The sequence below is a fragment of the Octopus sinensis genome, linkage group LG2 (genome assembly GCF_006345805.1).
Source record: "Octopus sinensis linkage group LG2, ASM634580v1, whole genome shotgun sequence".
Taxonomy (NCBI): Eukaryota; Metazoa; Mollusca; class Cephalopoda; order Octopoda; family Octopodidae; genus Octopus; species Octopus sinensis.
Window position 1 is genome coordinate 163,743,781 of NC_042998.1, and position 21,408 is coordinate 163,765,188.

At 36.7% G+C, this 21,408-nt stretch overlaps 1 protein-coding gene and 1 long non-coding RNA gene across 5 annotated transcripts in view; one reads left to right on the top strand and one right to left on the bottom strand.

Moving 5' to 3' along the window:
• The window catches only part of LOC115226650 (centlein-like), a 410,125-nt gene that overhangs the window by 327,253 nt on the left and 61,464 nt on the right, over positions 1-21,408 (top strand). The window lies entirely within an intron of this gene.
• LOC118762092 lies at positions 2,311-19,473 on the bottom strand. The gene is made up of 3 exons (XR_004997869.1): positions 19,430-19,473; positions 18,968-18,972; positions 2,311-2,441 (listed from the first exon to the last, which is right to left on the bottom strand). It is a non-coding gene; the product is annotated as an uncharacterized LOC118762092 (long non-coding RNA).

Below are 21,408 nucleotides of genomic sequence, written 5' to 3' on the forward strand. Positions count from 1 at the left end.
AAGAACTCTGATCTGTAAAGCATTAGTTTTGTATTTATGCGAATGTATGTGTGTATGTGTATGTGAGTGCATGTGTATGTGTCTGTGTTTCTGTGTGTGTGTGTGTGTCTGTGTGTGCTTGTTTTACCATTCCTTGACAGTGTTGTAGAAATCGTTTTTGGCCCTCTATCAAGAATGGAAAGCAATGTTTCTTATTTTTTTTTTTGTTTTTATTTTCATTTAATATATAACATTGGTTGTTAGCAGCTTACTCAAGTACAACATGTACAAATATGGCCAGCTTTTATATGCTCCAGGGAAATACAGTTTTCATAGCAACATTATTCATTTTGTCAGCGTAAAACAGCGAGCAGTCACTATTGGATACTCCAGTAACCCCTGATAGCCGTGATCTGACCATCTTGAATCAACACAGTTACTGCATCACTTTACAATCGGTTTTGATTGTGATTTTATTTTTGCAGCTATGTCAAAGTTCGTTTTTGGAGTTTGACTCCAAACAATTAGTTGTAAGTGCTTAAGAGAAAATTCTTCAAAATTTGGTATCATTATCATTGTTTCCAGTGTCATCATCATTATTGTCATTATTGCTGTCATCATCATCATCCTTGTCCTCATTGCTAGTATTGTTGTCATTTTCATAATCATTATTCATCATTATTTACCATCATCATCATCACATTCAACGTCATAAATGTTATCACTGGATTGTTTTTATTATCATCATCATCTTCGTTATTACCATCATCATCATTGTTGTCATAAGTATTATTATCATCATCATCATTATTATTCTTGTCATTGTCATAATCATTATTTATATTGTCATCGTTATTTATTCATATCGTCACGTTCAGCATCATTATGAATATTATCACTAGATTGTTTCAATCACGATCATCATCGTTATCATTATCATCATAATCATCATTTTTGCCACTATTATCATTAATAATGTCATCATCATCATCATCGTCATCATTGTCATCATCAGTAGTAGCACTGAATCTATGTGTATTTTTCCATTATGTTACAGATTAGATATTTCATTTAAGAATTTGGCATTTTTTTTCATTTTTCTTCTTCTTCATGGCTGTACATCATTTTAAATACCATCATTTCAACTAATATACCAAAGTTGGCTCTATCTATTTTCTCAACTCTGACACTGTAAAAGACTTTAGCTTCTTTGCAAGCCATGATAATTTGCTTACATTGTTTAAGTAGAAGACTCTCTGCCTAAGGAGAATATAGTTGTTTTGTATTAGTATTGGTGTTTTGCTCTTCTGCATGAGAAAAGTTTCAGTATCTTCTCTTCTGTTTATGAAACACACGAAAGAGACACCTATTATGAGTACATAGTGACTGCACTTTAAAAGATATGAACTATTGCAAAGATATTTTTGCGATGAAATTTCAATTCTCAGTTGAACCATTTCCATGTAACTTGTTTCTTATTGTGCTTTCTGATTGAAACGAAGGTCTTGCATTAGCAATGTCCCTACAGCATACATTCTTGAAATTTGTTACACTAGCTAAACTGAAGTCCCTTTCTTCAGTAATTTCATTGTGTTTTAGACTGAAAAATGAGTTGATAGGCTACACTGAAAGGGAACTAAACTTTGATTAAAGTAAAATGCATAGGTATAATCAAATAAGTGGAGATGCAATGGCCCAATGGTTAGGGCAGTGGACTCGCGGTTGGAGGATTGCAGTTTCAATTCCCAGACTGGGCGTTGTGTGTTTATTGAGCGAAAACACCTAAAGCTCCACGAGGTTCTGGTAGTGGGGGCTGGCGACCCCTGTTGTACTCTTTCACCCCAACTTTCTCTCACTCTTTCTTCCTGTTTCTTGAGTAACACTGCGATGGACTGGCATCCCGTCCAACTGGGAAGAACACATATGCCATAGAAACCGGGAAACTGGGCCCATGAGCCTGGTTAGGCTTCAAAAGGGCGCATAAATAAATAAAATAATTAGATAAGTGGAGAAGGACATATTGTAAAATTATATATAGCACAGCAATAGACAATGCTGAATAGAGGAGAGTAATAAGAGTTGGGGTAATTTTAGTACTAATTTGGATAAAAGAAAGTAAAACAATAAGGAAAAGAATTGGTAAAGGGGCATTTCGAGTAACATCCACTAAAGAACATTTTGAAAATGGAAAATAAGAAGAAAAAAAACTGATACACCCCTGTTGATGTCAGTCTATCCAATTCTGCCTTTGATTCTATTATCCAAAACACCAACTTTCATTTTGTAGGGTTTTTTTTTAATTTTCTTTTTACAAGTTAGAATACCACCATCATCACCTTCATCATTTAATGTCCATTGTCCATGCTGGCATGAGTTGGACAGTTTGACCTGGGCTGGTAAGTTGAGGGGCTGCATCAGACACCGGTCTGATTTGACAGGGTTTCTATGGCTGGATGCCCTTCCTAACATCAACCACTCTGGGTGCTTTTACGTGCCACCAGCACAGGTGCCAATTGCAAGACACCAGTATCTTCATGACTATGATTTTACTGGGTTTGACAGGTCTTCTATCCAAGCAGAGCATATTGCCAATGATCTTAGTCATTGTTATTGCCTCAGTGAAGCCCAATGCTCAAAAGGTGATTTTTACCTTCTGTAATAATTATATTTAAGAACCTATGTTAATCTATGTTCCAAGCATCAGCTTAAAAATTACTAAGTTCTTTTACTAAATCCTCCCAAATTTTTGATTATTTTCAAAATTAAATAAAACACTACAGTTTTGTGTTTTGTTTGCAAGAATCTTGATGTGAAATTGTGTGTTGAAACATTTTGTTTTATTTGGAAGGATCGTCATCTTTTATCTTTTAATTGTTCCAGTCATTAGACTGTGGCTATGCTGAGGCACTGCCTTGAAGAACTTTAGTCAAACAAATTGACCCCAGTACTATTTTTTTTGTTTTTTAAAGTCTGGTACTTATTCTATCAGTCTCTTTTGCTGAACTGGTAAGTTACAGGTACATAAAGGCACCAACTCTGGGTACCAAGCAGTGGTGGGAAGACAAACATAGACACAAACACACATACACATCAGCATCAGCATCATTTTACATCCATTTACACGTACAGGGGTTGGACAAAATAATAGAAACACCTAGCACCATAGCATAATAATTTTGGAATATCCATAAAACCATCAAAAGCTTCTTTATTTTTAGGTTTTTTGATTTATTATTAGTGTTGCTTAGTATGTTTTGCTAAAATTGCTGCTTCTTTCTTGATATCATCAGAAAAAAGTAATTAAAATTCATTAAAATGACAGATCTATCAGACTTTCAAAGAGGTCAAATTGTTGATGTTCATATGGCAGGTGCTAGCATAATGAAAACAGCCAAAATGTTTAGTGTATCAAGATGTACTGTCTCGAAAGTAATGACAAGTCTTTGAGAAAAAATGGAAAAACCTCCTCGTCAGAACAAAACTCCGGAAGAAAACCATAACTTTCAGATAGGGATCGCCGGACTCTTATGTGAATTGTTTGAAAAGATCACAAAAGTAATGCTCCCAAAATTACTGCAGAGCTTAATGACCACCTTGAGAACCCAGTTTCCACAAAACTGTTTGCTGGGAGCTGCACAAAGCCAGATTTTATGGGAGGGCTGCAATTAGAAAACCACTACTTTCAAAACAAATGTTGCAAAGCATTTAGACTTGATTATACCCACAAAATTAGTCCCTAAAGCAGTAGAAGAATGTTATTTTCTCGGACGAGTCATCCTTTACCTTATTTCCAGCCATTGGCTGAGTATACATGTGGAGACAGCCAAAAGAAGCATTTGACCCAGACTGCCTTCTTTCAACTGTTAAACATGTAGGAGAATCTGTGATGGTCTGGGGGGCTATAGCTTGGAAATCCACCGGCCTAATGGTTTCCTTTCATGGCAGAATTAAGACTATTTAAGCATTTTATTGGATCAAATTCATCCTATGGTTGCAGAACTGTTTCTGGAGGGAAACAAAATCTTTCAGGAGGATAATGCACCAATTCACACAGCTAAAGTTTTTATTGAATGGCACAAGGAACATTCTAGTGAAGTTGAACATCTTATCTGGCCACCACAGTCCCCAGATTTCAATATTATTGAACATTTATGGTGCATTTTAGAAAAACAAGTAATGAGTCAATATCCTCCACCACCATCACAAGAACTGGAGGCTGTTTTAGCTGAAGAATGGACAAAAATTCCTTTGGTAAAAATTCAAACTTTGTACGAGTCCATACCTCATAGAATTCAAGCTGTAATTACTGCCAAAGGCAGTCCTACTCATATTAAAATGAATTTGCTTGAAATTTTAAGGTGTTTCCATTATTTTGTCCAACCCCTATACACACACACACACACACACACACACATATGTGTGTGTGTCTATATATATATATGTGTGTGTGTATACATACATATATATATATATATATATATATATATAAAAGCACAGGTATAACTGTATGGTAAGAAGTTTGCTTCCCAACCACATGGTTTCAGGTTCAGTCCCACTGTGTGGCACCTTGGGTAAACGTCTTTTACTATAACTCTGTACTTACCAAATTCTTGTGAGTGGAATTGGTAGACAGAAACTGAATGAAGCCCATCATATATATGTATATGTTTGTATATGTATGTGTGCACATTTGTATGTGTGTGTGTGTGTGTGTGTTACTGTCTCTTTGTCTTGACATCACATGATAGTTGTAAACAAGTGTCACCGCCATGCAAGCAGTGTCCTTCATTTCTAATCTTCCAAGATATACTACCTTAATTGAAAACAGGTAAGGGTTGGTTACAGGAGGGGCATTCAGCCTTAGAAAATCTACCTCAACAAACCCTGTTCAACCCATGTGAACATGGAAAGGTGGATGTTAAGTAATGATAGGGATATGTATAAGGATATACATATTAATGTGTGTATTTCATACATACATACACAATATTTATCTATATACATTTATGTGTATATATATTTATTCTCACACGCATAGACCAAACTCAAAAGTACTTCAACTTGTAGTGTTCGTTTGCCAGCAAATTGTCCTTGAACAAGTTTATTACATTCAAATGTGTTATTTCTAAATGACACATAACTGATGTCTTAGCATAAACACTGGTAAATCTAAAAAGATTATCAAGAACAACTGCAATAACAATAAGATGATGATGATGATGATGACAACAATCTAGTTAGTTTCTTGGAACCAAAAGCATAGATTCATAGTTCATTATTGCTTCTGTAAATAACCTGTCAGCACTTTATTAAAATGATACAGTAAACTATGTGTGTAGCACAGTGAAGTAACATTTTTTCATATACCCATGTGTATAGTATTGGTGTGTTTTGGACTAGAAATTATAATTCTGTGCATACATAGCCAAGATATACTCCTCTTTTTTTTTCATTTTTTCACATCTTAGATGTTAACATTGCTGAACTTACAACAAAACTAACTGCAACAAATTGTTAGAAGAAATAAATAAGTAAACTAAACATAAAACAAAATAGAACAATAAAAGTGTTAAGGATCTGTGCCAGAGACAACTGGTATTAGAATTGAAGTCAATCATGTGTAATGAGCCATTATTTTTGTCTTAACTTTCTGTTCATTATCTTCTCACCTGTAATCTTTTATGCAGGTGTATCTTACGGAAGACAACAGTGACGGTAACAAAAATAAAGAATAATATTAGACATTATAAGATGACATATTGGCTGAGTCACTACAACACTGGATAGAATACTTAGTGTTATTTGTTCTGATTGTTTGTCTGTACTCTGAGTTCAAATCCTGCCCAAGTTAACTTTGCCCTTCATCCTTTCATGGTTGATAAATAAAGCACTAGTTTATGGGGGTAACAAGACAAAATTTCAGGAACATTGGACAAGGTATCTTGCAGTTCTGTCTATTCTGGAACTGTGTGTTCTTTATTTTTGCATATCAGGTATCACATCCTTTATTGAAAAAAACCAAAAAGTGAAAGTGTGAATGGACATGCTCTCTAACATGGTCTCCTCTGTTTCTCCCCACCACCACCCTGTCTTTCCCACATATCTTGCTGCTCTCTCTCTCTCCTCTTGCACCCTGGTTCTTCTGCAGTCATCTTCTGTCTTACCTGCTCTATTGGTCAAGTTGCTCTGAACAGAAACAACATGCACTCGTGAGAACCTTCTTTTGTTTTGCAGGATACAAAGTTACCTCACTTGCACTAGTGCCATGATAAATGTACCAAGTGTGTTTCAAATCCTACCTCCTGTCATAAAAAAGAAATTAAAAACACATAAAATGACAGTCAGGAATTGCAATTGGCAGACATACTAAAAAATCCTCTGGAAATAATATTTTCTTTGTTCAAGTGGAAGATTGGCAATAATGCAGTAAACTCCAGTTTCAGATAGTAAAGAGAAATATGCTCACTAATGAAACTTGAACCATGCTGTTTAACACCTGTCAGGCAACTGCATTACCAGTTACAATATAAACTACCTGTCATTCCACCTCTTCAAATTTGGTGCTATTTCTGTCTAAAATTGCTACTTAAAATGTCTAATAGTATTTACATTAAGATCTTAACCAGTTAACTGATAAGAAGTCAGTGAATCGGCAAAAATCATTAACATTTTGGACAAAATACCTAGCAGAACTGTTTGGGCATCTTTTTATAATTCACAGTTCAAATCTCACCAAAGTCGGCTTTGCTTTTCGTTCTTCTGAGGTTGATAAAATAAAGTGCTTTGTTTAGTTGAGTGACATGGCAAAATTGTGAGGGGATTGGTTGATGAAGATGTTGGCAATAATGACAATGTGGGATATGATTTCAGGAAGATTTGACTGCTGTTTTTAGGTAGTCATATGACTACATAGAGTAAAAGTTCTCTCGTCTATTTGTGATGTATTTTGTTGCAAGTAAGTTAAAAAGATATATTCCAATTTTGCAAAGTTTCATAAGTTCTGCTCATTAATATTAATCTTGAATATTAAGATTGAATCAAAGATTCTCTCTGCATTATCAAATGCTACTTGCATTTATTTGACTGACCAAAACCAGAGAGATTTTGCTCTCAGATTATAACAGTCTACCTTTGCTATTTTGTTTTCTTCTTTTTGTACGTGATGTTTATGATTGTTTTTGTTGTAATAATCTCGTTTACATTATGATGTGCAGGAAATATCCAATGAATATGCTCTAAATGTAAATCTGCACGATAGTCTGGTGACTCTGCTGCTTATCTTCGGTCTACGTGGCAAGAAGAGAATGAAAGTTTACTAATGGATCCCTCTCCTGCAGAACCTTCTAATTTGATTGTAGATAATTGGCGAGGTCTTTTAATAATGCTGCAACAGACATACTAGGTAGGAAGGGGAACAGATCAGGGAAAGGAAAAGAAAGTATATCTACAAAAATGAAATCACAAGAACATACAAATGTAGCAGAGACAAAGACGAGTATTTCAGTTTCTCTGTTATCTTTTGGTGCATAATAAATATTATTTGTTTGGGGGTGGGGTAGTTGCATTATTTCTAATTTGCTGAGGTGGTAAGCTGTCAGAATTGCTAGCACACTGGTCAAAATGCATAACACCATTTCTTCTGGCTCTTTATGTTCTGAGTTCAAATTTTGCCAGACCCTTTTGGGGGTCAATAAGAGAAGTGCCAGTTAACCCTTTAGCATTCAGATTATTCTGATAAATATAATACTTATTTATTCACATTGTTTTGAATTTATCACATTATCTTGTAGCTTCAAGATTTCAATGATGTGTTTGTTTACTTTTAGAATGACATTGCAAGGTAAGTGTGAGAGGCCTTATCTAGTTAGTATGAATACAAAATATAAAATATTTGGGCATGGCATGGCCAGTTTGATTGCTAAAGGTTTAAACACTAGGATCAATGTAATTGACCTCCCCCTCTCTCAAAATTTCAGCCTTTGTGCCAAAATTAGAAAAAGTTACCTCTAATTTGTAGACATTTTTCAGTTTATTGCAGTCATCAGCTTTCCTAGAGGTAGTATGTGTAGTAATATTTATTTCAAATATTAATGGCAGGGAATAAATTGATTACATCGACCCCAGTGCTCAACTGGTACTTACTTTATCAACTTTAAAAGGATAAAAGGCAAAGTGAGATTTGAATTTAGGACATAAAGATGGACAAAATGTTGCTAGGAATTTTGCCCTGATGGGCTGGCAATTCAGTCAGCTTGCTACCTTTCAGATGGTTAATATTTTTTTGTTTTTATATATATCCAGGCTATTCCCCATTTTTTTTAAGGAGTGGGTAGCCACAAGATACACACCAGGCATTCCTTTCATTTCCCAACTCAAAGAGGTGAGCCTTGTTCTTTGCTCGGGTTAAGGCATGAAACGCAACCCCAAATCTCAGCAGTGGGGCCTGACAGCTTATGCTGGTTTACTCCTGCCACATCATGCTGGTTCTGAACCTCTTTGAGCAGCATCAAATTTACTCATCTGTCCACAGATACTCTCCAAGCTTTCCTCTCATTTATAAACTCTCTTGCCTCTCTCACACCAACTCTTCTGACCTCTATGTGGAAACCTATCATGTATGTGACTTTGTGTTTGTACCCCTCCCACCACATGACAACTGGTGTTGGTTTGTTTATATCACTGTAACTTAGTGGTTCAGCAACAAAAATTTTGGGACAAGGCCAGCAATTTTGGAGGATTGGGTAAGCCGATTACATCGACCCCACTTCTCAATTGGTACTTATTTTATCAACTCCGAAAGGATGAAAAGCAAAGTGAATCTCGGCAGAATTTGAACTCAGAATATAAAGATGGATGAAATACCACTAAGCATTTTGCTCGGCACAGTAACAATTCTTATTTCTTTATTGCCCACAAGGGGCTTCACACAGAGAGGACAAACGAGGACAGACAAAGGGATTAAGTTGATTATATCGACCCCAGTATGTAATTGGTACTTAATTTATCGACCCCAAAAGGATGAAAGGCAAAGTCGACCTCAGTGGAATTTGAACTCAGAACGTAACAGCAGACGGAATACCACTAAGTATTTCACCCAGCGTGCTAACGTTTCTTCCAACTCCCCACCATAGAATTGTTATTCAGCACAGTAACAATTCTGCCAGCTTGCCACCTTAGTGAGTGTAGTAATATTAGCCATAGTAGCATTAGTAGTGATGGTTTAGATGTGGTTGAGAGATGATAGTAGTAACGTTAATGGTGATGGTATTGACGGTGACAGTGGCAAATGTGATGGACAGTAATGACAATACTGGTAACAGTGAGGGTCTTAGCCATTGAGAATATGAATACCAATGGCAGTAGCTGTGGTAGAGGCAACAGAAGTTGTGTTGGTGGAGGTGTCATAGGTGACAGCAACGGCGGTGGTTGCAAAGGTGTTGAGAGTGATGGATTGTGACAAATCTCTCTTTTCTTTTTTATTTGTTTTTGTCATTGGACTGCAGCCATGCTGAAGCATTGCTTTGATGAATACTTATTTTGTTGTTTTTGTTTGCCAAACTGCTTAATGTTACAGGGACATAAACAAGCCAACACTGGTTGTCAAGCAGTGGAGTAGGAGGTGAGAAACACAAAGACACACACGCACGCACATGCACTTACAAGATTTGTAGGTCCAAAGCTATAGCAGAGGACCCATGTGTGAGGTACCACACAGTGGTACTTTACCTGAAGCTACATGGTTGCAAATTGAGCTTCTTAACCACACAGCCATGCCAGTGTCTATGTGAGACAACAATTGTCAGGCTGCATAAATAATGGCAGTAATGATGGGGAAGGAGGTTGAATATACTGCATTAAACAAGGGGGTGTTGGTGGTGTTGGCAGTGACAGCAGCAGTAGTAGTGTTAGTCAAACTTGTAGAAGAAATAAATTGAAGTGGAGCTAGTAATGGTACTAACAGTTGTGTCAATGCTAGGTCTTATTATTATTGTTATAGATACTGAAACTATAGCTTCAGTGAAGCCTAAACAATCTGCTGGGACTCTATCCAAGAGAATTTCTTTTTTCATATTTTAATTGAGCTTTAGATAACCACAACTGTCCCTTAGCAGCAGAACAACCTCTATCTCTCTTATCACCCTCACTTATTCTTCACTCTCTCTTCCACTCTGACAACAACTAATTGGTTGATTGCACAGATTAAAAACAAATTCCAGATTGGTGGAAAACAATATTCTATAAACTAACTCAAGATAATGAGTCTCACTTTTAAATAACAAATTCTTCAGATCTTTTAGCTTGTTATTGTTGTTTTTTCTTTCTTTTTCTTTTTATTGTTTTATTTACCTATTCTACTTCTGTTTTATTCTGCTCACATCCTCTCCCTAATTTCTAGTTCTCTCTGTTATGCTGCTTCCCACTTCCCTAATACACCAGCCACACATTAATAAATGTGCACCCTAATACCAAATGAAGGATGCTGTCTTCTGGCGCTCTCTTTCCAACTGGGGTGCCATGACATCCTGCAACAGGAATCACCATATCCTTTTTGTAATTCCCCCACTTTAACTCTTTTATTACATTTGCCCATGGTCCACACGTGTACCATATCTTACAAGAAAATGAGATGACGAAGGAATAAATGGTTATCTTATGAACTTCATTAGCTTACAACTGTTTCTACTATACGATGTTGTGGACTCATAGCTGAGTATCTGAGTAAGACCATATAGCTTCATCAGAGCTTTGACTTACATATAAAAATATCCTTAAGTATCACTAGTCATGCTTATGTACACAAGAATTAAACAGATGGAGGCATGGCTTGGTTCAGGCATGGCTGTGTGGTTAAGAAGCTTGCCTTGGAACCACATGATTTGAAGTTCAGTTCCACTGCATGGCACCTTTGGGCAAGTGACTTCTTCTATAGCCCTGGACCAACAAAAGACTTGCAAGTGGATTTGGTTGGCAGAAACTGTGTGGAAACCTATCATGTGTATTTTTCCTGTGTCATCTCTTTTTCTTATATTCATCTAATACTTTCATCTGAAACATACATATATTGAGTTCTACACCAGGTTATTAGCCTCACAATGCCTAAGCAAAATATATACAGTGGGATTCTTTTAGTTTCCATCTACCAAATCCACTCTCAAGGCTTTGGTCAGTCCAATGCTATAATAGAAGATGCATGCCCAAGTTGTGCTGTGGGACTGAACCCAGAACCATGTGATCAGAAAGCAAACATCTTACCATGCGGCCACACCTATGCCTATCTGTCCTTCACTTATATAGAGAAACTCAAAACCCTCTGTTACCAGCAGAAGTAATAGCTTCCTGAACTATTTCTTGTTCTTAATTTGACTGCTATGCTTTCAGAGCACCCGCCTCCACTGCTAATAAGGTCAACTAAGTAACAGAAGCTGTCAGCTATTTCTAGGAAGTCACTAACACATTTGAAATACTCTATTACACATGTGTTCTTGGTGTCTCATCCAGAAGTTAACATTTTCAAAACCACACCTACTAATTCTCACAGTACAATAATATTAATGACACTCAATTAGTAAACCTAAATCTTGTTAAACCAATTAGTCCTTTCAAGTCTACTGCTATTTATTATGAACACTAATAAACCTACTATGTGTAAATAACTGTTCTAATTGTAAATCGTTTTAATTAATTAATTAATTAATTATTCCTTTGAAGTCAACAGCTGCTATTAACATTAAGAACAACTACTGCACATAACTTTTGTAATTGTCAATTGTATTAATTAATTACATTAATTAACAACAATTAAATCTGCAGCTGTTAATAAACACTGATTGTAACTAACTAATCCAGTTGTACACCAAGCCAATTATTAATTCTTTCTGTACAACTGCTGGAAGCTTTCTCAATGACTACACCATATTCACTTCCAGTAATGGCAATACAGCTGAACAGATGAGTTATTATTGAAGTGGCTGCTCAGAGACTATGAGTTCAAATCCACCATTGTCATTTTGCTGTGTTTCTGAGTAGAGTTCCCTAGATGAGTAATTACCAGATCACCTGGATATCTCAAACTCTAATTATTTCAGTATACCTTGTCAATGGTATCTGGACCATAGTTCTGATTATGAGCTGTTGTGTTGTTGCTGTGTTATGTTTTGTTTAGCCCTAGCTCAGCCTGACTGAGCTGGCATATGACTGAGGGCATTCTAGCTATGACCATCCTATCTTTACAGACAGCATAACTATGGCTATTTTATGTAAAATATCCTATGTTTTTTTGAAGATCGCAAGCTGTACTATGGGGGAGGTTTAGCTACTGTTTCTAGGTCAAACAATCATGTATCAGGCTCTTTCATTGCTTCATTGCCTGCCTAGCTGATATCATCATCCTTTAACATCTATTTTCCATCACCCATCAATTTCAGTCAAATTTAATTAATATATAACATCTGTTTTCCATGCTGGCATGGGTTGTGCAGTTTGACCAGGGCTGGCTAGCAGAAGAGCTGCACTACATTCCAGTCTAATTTGACTTGATTTCTACAGATGGTTGGATATCCTTCCTAACACCAATCACTTTACAGTGTGTGTTGGGTGCTTTTAACAGGGAACCAGCACGAATATATGCACAACATTCCATTCTATTCAGCTGTTTTCAATCTTCTCTGCTGGTTAAACTATCTTACATATACCGGTTTACTTATACGGGCCAGTTGGAGAGGGCTTCACACGAGAATTTGCCCTGGCTTTCAGCCCTTCCCATGCTAAATTCTTCATGTGCTGTCAACCACTTGAATATCTTTGACCACAAAACTTCTTCCACTTTTAATTTGTATTCTCTTAGAGTCAAGGAGAAGCAAAAAGCAGTAAAAGGTCTGCAAATTTTGAATATAGCATGAATTCTTGTGATCTGATAGCTGTTCCCATATTTGGAAATGTTAGCAATTGGATCATTCCTTCCTTCCATTATTTTCAATCAAGACGGATGTTTCACTGATCAGGTGAGATCAACATTTGATCATGAGCACTTTCCAGGATGATATACATATATATATATCACATATATATATATATGGCCCAGTGGTTAGGGCAGCAGACTCACGGTTTCGATTCCCAGACCGGGCGTTGTGAGTGTTTATTGAGCGTAAACACCTAAAGTTCCACGACGCTCCGGCAGGGGGGGGGGGGGATCCCTGCTGTACTCTTTCACCACAACTTTCTCTCACTCTTTCTTTTGTTGGTCTGCTCGCTTAGCCAGCGGGGTGACCAGCGATGTGTAGCAACATCTGATGGCCTGGTCAATCACGTGATCACGTGATATATATCCTATTTATTGATGACTTATGAAAGGCAAACTGTCTTAATACTACATAAATAATATTTTCATAAACAAACCCAAAGGCTTAGCAAGTTACGGAGAGAAAGCTACTATGGAAGACTCATAGTATAATAACTGTATAATATATATCATAATGATATTTATTCTCTGATTTGAAGCGACAGTTTTTGTTTAAATATAAATAAATGACTGAAAATGATGAACTAACCTCAGGCTGAATTGAACTCACAAATAAACGCTTACACGGTTCCTTGTGAATCTGATTAGCCAAATGTCACCCATCAATTTCGGTCAAATTTAGTTGATATATACTTAAACTGTCTTAACCCTTTCATTACCAAGCCAGCTGAAACTGACTCTGGCTCTGAGTACAAATGTCTCGTTTTCATAAGTTTTGAATTATAATCTGCCACCAAACCTTAGTCACAATTTATGTTCCTAACACTAGCTGAATGAAAACTAAGTTATTTTATTAAATTTTTTGTTATATTTAAAATAATTGAAAGAAATACAGAGCATCTCAAAATAAATACAGTAACAAAAGGGTTAATACTACATAAATAATATCTTTATAAACAAACCCAAAAGGCTTTGCAAGTTATGGAGAGAAAGCTATTATGGAAAACTCATTGTATAATAACTATATAATATATATCATACTCATAGTATGATATATATTATACAGTTATTATACAATGAGCCTTCCATAGTAGCTTCCTCTGCATAACTTGCAAAGCCTTTTGGGTTTGTCTATCAAAATATTATTTATATATACATTTATAATTGTCATCATCATTCTTTTAACATCCATTTTTCCATGCTTGCATGGGTTAGGTGGAAAGTATTGTGGCAGATTTTCCATAGCTGGATGCCTTTCATCTTACAAATCCTTACCTAGAAGAAACAAGATAATATTTCCCCTTGAATGATATTGCTTGTATGAGTGACAATCATTTCCAACAATCATGCTGCATAAAGACAAAGAGACACAGACATAAACCCATTCAAATATGCATGCATGTTGTGTGTGTGTGTACATCATCATCATTTAACATCCATTGTCCATGCTGGCATGGGTTGGACAGTTTGACCAGAGCTAGCTCCATCAGGCTCCTGTCTGATTTGGCATGGTTTCTACAACTGGATACCCTTCCTAAAGCCAACCATTATACGGAGTGTGCTGGATGCTTTTGCATGGCCCCACACAGGCGATTTTACATGGCACTGCATGGGTGCTCTTACATGGTACTGCACAAGGGCTTTTACATAGCACCTCACCAGCACTTTTACATGACACCACACAGGCACTTTTACATAGCACCACCACAAGTGCTTTTTATGTGACACCAGCACAGGACCCTTGCAGGTCAATCCTCTTCATCAGGGAGAGTAATCTTAACACTTCTGCTGTGAAGCACAGGTCTTCTTGAGTACAGCAAGGCACCAGGCATCCCAGTCCTTTGTCATCTTGCATTAAAAGGTTCAGCATCCTGAAGTCATATATATATATGTATATATATATATATATATATATATATACTCACACACATATACAGTGGGCTTCTCTCAGTTTCTATGTACCAAATACACTCACAAAGATTTTGTCACTCAAAGGCTATAGTAGAAGACACTTGCCCAAGGTGCCATACAAAGGGACTGAACCCCAAAACCACATGGTAGGAATACAAGTTTCTCAACCACACACCCATGCCTGCACCTACTATATGTGTGTGTGTGTGTCTAAATACACCCGCCCATCTTACCTATCTAGCAGTCATTTTCTGCTCCATTTACAAACGTGGCATTCTCTCATTTATAACTACAAGATATATTTCATAACACAATATACAAATTTACATAATTATAAATATTCAGCTTACAGTTATTATAACACTCGTAGCATGTCACTGATAAAGAAACCCTTTGAAGAAATCAAGAATTCAAACAAAAATATTAGTGTTTCTCTTTTCCCTTTCATCATTATGTGTAAAACACATGGAACTGTAATATTTATAGTACCTTTTATAGTAATTTGAGAAGACTGAATAGCAGGTACTCTGCATTATAATTGGTAATGCGGTCACCCAACAGTGAGTCTGATGCACTTTTCTGTCTCAAATTGGTGCTTATAATGTTTACTATCTTTATATGATACATATTCCTCTTACGTTAGAAGATTAGGGGGTACAAGTGAGATGTGTGTAGTTATTAGAAATCTTGGAAAGCTGGAATTTACTCTAAGAATATATTAAAGGTATAAGAATTCCATAGTTGTGGCAATTATCAGAATGATTGAATGAGCTTATATGTTATTTGGTAACGAATTTTGGCAAATAATTGTTATGTCTATGGTGAAAAGTGGTGATGTTGCAGCTTCAAGTAGCTACTAAGTACAGCTAACAAATCTGAAAGATCAAAGTTCATTGTGAAAATGGTAAAACAGAGCTGGTACTACCATTTGAGAAGTTGAGGCATGTTAGCTGTCAGTTACGAAAAAGTTTCTAACTAGTCAGAAAAAAAAAACTCGTTTTAAATTGTAATGTTTCTACACTCCATTTGGCTTTCATTCTTCATTCCTTTCTAGTTGCTACATTAGTGCTGGTACGAAGCAACAAGAGGTGCATCTACACAGTTGATTGGCCTGCTAGATCATCATTTATTTATCATTATGGCCAGGTTCCAACTCGGGCTACAGTAACAACTTCTTGGTCCATCATCACTGCCTCGAGGTTCTGGAAACATTGTAGGCCAGTGTCTGCCATCAAGTTGCCAATGACATTTTCCTCTTCTTACTTCACCATGAAATGGGTTCAACAAGACTAATTTGAATGCTTCCTCTACAGAGTGACACACACAGTAACCAGATGCTCACAGCTGTCTTTACCTGATCTTCTCACTAACTTTCGGCTGGTCTCCCTAAAGGCATTCATTTTGCCATATGTTGCCGTTTCACATTTAGGGCCATTTGTAGCATCCGTGTGTAGCATCCATGTAGCCCGTTTGACAATATTTGTGTCAGTGTCTATGTTTCACAGCTATATAATAGCACTAATTTGACAGTTGCAATGAACAGCTTGATTTTGATCAATTAACGCCTACTTTTCCCTGCTGGTATGGGTCAGATGGAATTTGTCGAGGCAGATTTTCTATGAATGGATGCCATTTCTATTGCCAACCCTCACTTGTTTCCAAGCAAGCTAATATTTCCCTTTGGCCAGATAAGGTTTTTTACAGAGAACTGGGAACATTACTTGTATGACAGTGATGATCATTTGCATCATGTAATGTGAAGACCTGGGTACATAAATACATATATGTATATGATGGGCTTCTTCCAGTTTCTGTCTACCAAATCTACTTACTAGGCTTTGGTTAATCTGGGGCTATAGAAGAAGTGACACTTGCATAGAGCAGCCAAATCTCCCTCAAATCACTCAGACTAATTTCTTTAAAAAAATGGAAAAGTAGAACATATTAGATGCACCATGTTTGAAAATGATGAGTTAGTAACAACTAGAATGTATTTGGTTGTATGCCTGTTAAATCTGCGCTGTCCTTTTACATATCTATATGTTACTACCATTTCACATTTAGGGCCTTTCATAGCATCCTTTTAGCCTGTTTAATAATTCATACCATGCATATTAATCCCAAACATTGTTATCTCTCCTTTGTCTATCAACCAATGCCTTGTATTTCCTGCTACCTTTTCATCTCACTAGAGGATTCATCAACCTGCTAGGAAAAGTAGCCAAATTCCTTTCATATTACACCCTGTTGTCTTTAAAAATGGAAGTGCTATAGTGGATCTGTAGATGATGCAGTCTGAGATACATTTTGCCTGAAAAAAAAAGAAGAGATGGCCATAGTTTTGTTCCTTTGGGGATGACCTGATAAACGTTTCCTGTTTCTTTTTTGAGTTTGGTCTGGAGGAAAGAACTGTGTTCATGGCTTTTGCTGTCTCTCCACCACTGGTGAGATTGAGATTGATATAAACACATGCTGAGAGGGATTTCTAGAGAGACCATATTCTGAGAAGGAAAGACTGGTCATAGTTGATAGTGTAGGACTTATGTGAGTCAATGTAATATAAGTTGTAAAAGAAAAGACAAAGGAGTTGGGAATTCTTGAAAGCAGGTGGCATAAGACAAACCAGCTTTAAGGAAGTAGAGGCCAATACTACTATGGTAGAAAAAGCAGAGAAAGAAAGAACGATGAGAATGTGTTTGTGGACCAGGTGTTGGTATCTGGTGAATGACTTCATGCCAGTCAGTCTCTTGGTCTTCCTTGAAATGCAGGTCTAAGATGCCTGCATGTGTAACCACAGTGCTGTCCCAGATATGGGTGTAGTATTCCATTGTGAATCTCATTTGAGCTTTGTAGAGGGTTGGTAGTTTTTGGGTGCTGATGTGTTTTCTAGTTCTGAATAGGTAGACCAGTCTTTGCCATGTGTGTTCATCAGGAAAAATCTTCAACAATGGTGAGATCCGGTGTTTACTGCAGTCTTGAGGACTTTTGTTGTGTCATGTTCCAGTTTAGCAGGTACAAAGGGTCTCTATGTTTTTTTAATATTTGTAGTGATTGTGAATGGATCAAAAATATTAGAATTCCAATTCATTGGTAGTGAGTTCATATCTACTTCAGACAATATGTATTTGTTAGGCACCTAACTGGCAGAATTATTAGACCCTAGGAAAAAAAAACTTGTAGTAGTTGTTCCATTTTCTGTTTTGTGATTAAATCTCTGTTAAGTCAAGTTTGCCTTTCTTGTTGGCTCAGTAAAATAAATTACCTGTTCAGATTAATGAGTTGGCAGAATTGTTAGAGCTGCCTTAAATAGGATGCTTTATGGTCATTAGCGTTGCCAATGTGTTTACCACCCTTAAAATTGCTATTCTCCCCCCCCCTACCCATCCAAGCCTCCATACAGACTTATACAACAGACTTAGAAGTATTGCCCCCTCACCTACCATCTCCCTACTCCCTAACTGTGCTGCTGTTTATTATATGAGTTTTTATCTCTCAGTGTTCTGAGTTCTTGAGCACCTTCACCATGGTTCGCTCCATTGCAAGAATTTGGGCCTGGTCTGTCTTTGAGTATAGTGTCCTCCTTTTCCCCATCAGTCTCAGAGCCCCACAAAAATAAATAAATAGAATAAAAAAGAGGGCAGAAGTCATGACACTGCCTTTCACTCATTGACGAAGCTATAAAAAGATATAGATGCATTCTTAATTCCGTATGTTTTAGCTCACCTGGTTTTGTTAACCCCTAAGCATTCAAACTACTCTGTCAAATGTAATGCTCTTTCATTCACATTGTTTTGAATTAATCATGTAATATCTTGTAGCTTTGAGATTTTGATGATGTGATTGTTTACATTTTGAATGACATTGTTGAGTAGGTGTGAGAGGCCAGATGTGGCCGGTTTGAACATAAAACAGTTGGAACATTTTAGGCCAGATATGGCCTGTTTAAATGCTAAAGGGCTAGAGTTGATTTATTGGCTGATTGATTGACTGAACAATTGATAGTCAGATGTTTGATTAGTTAATTGTTTAAATGTTAAAGAATTGACTAAATAATTATGATGATGATTTCAGATTTTGGCACAAGGCCAGCAATTTCGAGGGTGTGTGTAAGTCAATTACCTCAACTCCAGTATTCAACTGGTACTTATTTTATTGACCCCTAAAAAGACAAAAGGCTAGGTCGACCTCAGCAGTATTTGAACTCGGAATGTTAAGACAGACGAAATGCTGCTATGCCTTTTGCCCAGCGCAGTAACAATTCTGCCATCTTGCTGCTTTAATCATAATAATAATAATATTAATAATAATAATAATAATAATCTAGATGAATTATCTCATTGAAGACAATGTGTGAATGTTCTACTTTTGCCAAAGGAGCTGCACAAATGATTTGTTTACAGTGATCAAATGTTCATGCCACACATTAGCTCACTCTCTCATCATCATCACCATCATCATTTAACGTCCGCTTTCCATGCTAGCATGTGTTGGACGATTTGACTGGGGATTGGTGAATCAGATGGCTGCACCAGGCTCCAATCTGATCTGGCAGAGTTTCTACAGCTAGATGCCCTTTCTAACGCCAGCCACTCCAAGAGTGTAGTGGGTGCTTTTACATGCCACCGGCACAAGGGCCAGTCAGGGGCTACTGGCAACGACCTCGCTCAGATGGTGTTTTTTACGTGCCACTTGCACAGGAGTCAGTCCAGTGGCACTGGCAACGACCTCGCTTGATTATTTTGTTCACATGTCACCGGCACAAGTGCCAGTAAGGCGACGCTGGTAACGATCACGCTCAAATGGTGCTTAAATAATAATAATAATAATAATAATAGTAATAATAATAATAATAATAATAAAAGAAGCGAAATAAAACCAGTACGTGTATTTATCATTGGTATAATAACCCTCCCAAGATATCAGATCTAGGAATGTTACTTGCAATACAATGGTACTTTGTTCTGTGTGTAATCAAACACGATTCTGTTGAATGCTGCTAATTCAAATGACGATCTTTATGAGATTTAGAGCACCCTTTGGATAACATATATCATAAATCACACACTGTTCTTTTGATAAATATTCTAGGGTAGCTTATAATCCTTTCTACTATAGGCACAAGGCCTGAAATTTTGTGGGAGGGGACTAGTCTATTACATCGACCTCAGTGTTTCAGTGGTACTTAATTTACCGATACCAAAAGAATGAAAGGCAAAGTCGACCTCCGCGGAATTTGAACTTAGAAGGTAAAAATGGACGAAATGCCGCTAAGCATTTTGCCCCGAGGGATAACGATTCTTCCAGCTTGCCTCCTTTAGGGTACCTAACAATAACAATGGACATCTGTCACTTTCAGTGTAGAGCTTTCAGTTGTCCGATCACTGAACTACCTGGCCATTGAATTTGTGTGTAAATGAGTTAACATTTCTCGGGTACAAGTACCCTTAACATAATTCTTGAATGGATTCAGCTCGATCCAAGTGTGAAAAAAATTTCACAATTAAATTTTAACTGCAACCCATCTAGGTACAAAATTCCGTTTATCTAATTTTCACTCAGTAGGCGTGGTTCGACCCGTGGTTATTTGGTAAAAAGAAAAGAAAAACTCTCATCCAAGATTCCACACTCTGTGATAGAACCCGGACCAGACGATTTCGAAGCCATGCCGTGTTCACTATCAATCTATCGGTTTCATTTACATTGAAAGTCCTAGTGTTAAAGCATACTATCAAAGGGAAATAACTGCTACATTTGTATTTTGAGTTACTTCCCTTAGATTTTTTTTGGGGGGGGAAAAAACCCCAAAAAAGCTTTTTGTTTTGTTGCCAATAAGTTTGTTTATATTGATTCTGATAAAAATGGGCTTCCTTTTATTTATGTGCTTTATTTTTACTGCTCTCCTATTCAGAGGGTTCTCGAATATACATTAAAAAATACATATCTTTTTCTGGGTATGTGTGTACCTTGGACTACATTGGTTGCTATTTCTGGAAGGTAAAATAAAGAGTAGAATTTCCAGTGTTATAAAACTGTTGTGGAACATTTCAATCATAGTAGCCCTTGTGTAAAACTTTGGCTGAGAAGTTTGCCTTACAAACATGTGGTTCTCAGCACTTTGAGCAAACCTATGCTATTGTTGCCCCAGGGTGACTGGAATTATCCTGGTTAGAATTTTGCATGTGTAAACTGCGTGCTTGCTATATACTTCTGTGCCTTTTCCAACTTTATTTACTTTGTTTAGGTATAATTTTTGACTTGTATAGACTCCTAACCACTTTTCGTATATATATATATATATATATATACACACACACACACACACATGTGTTTGTATATATTTTTATGCATATCAGAATAAATCTGTTTTGTGTTAAAAAATAATTTCCTACATATATATTGCCAGCATAAGTAACAAATTGAGATAAGCACTGTGGTGGGTGTTGCTAAGATTAAAATCCCAGAAAGTGGTACGCCAGTATGGCTGCGATCTAATTTCTGAAACTAGTAAAAAAACACAATAAAATGAAATACAAACATAAGCACTTACACGCACAGATACT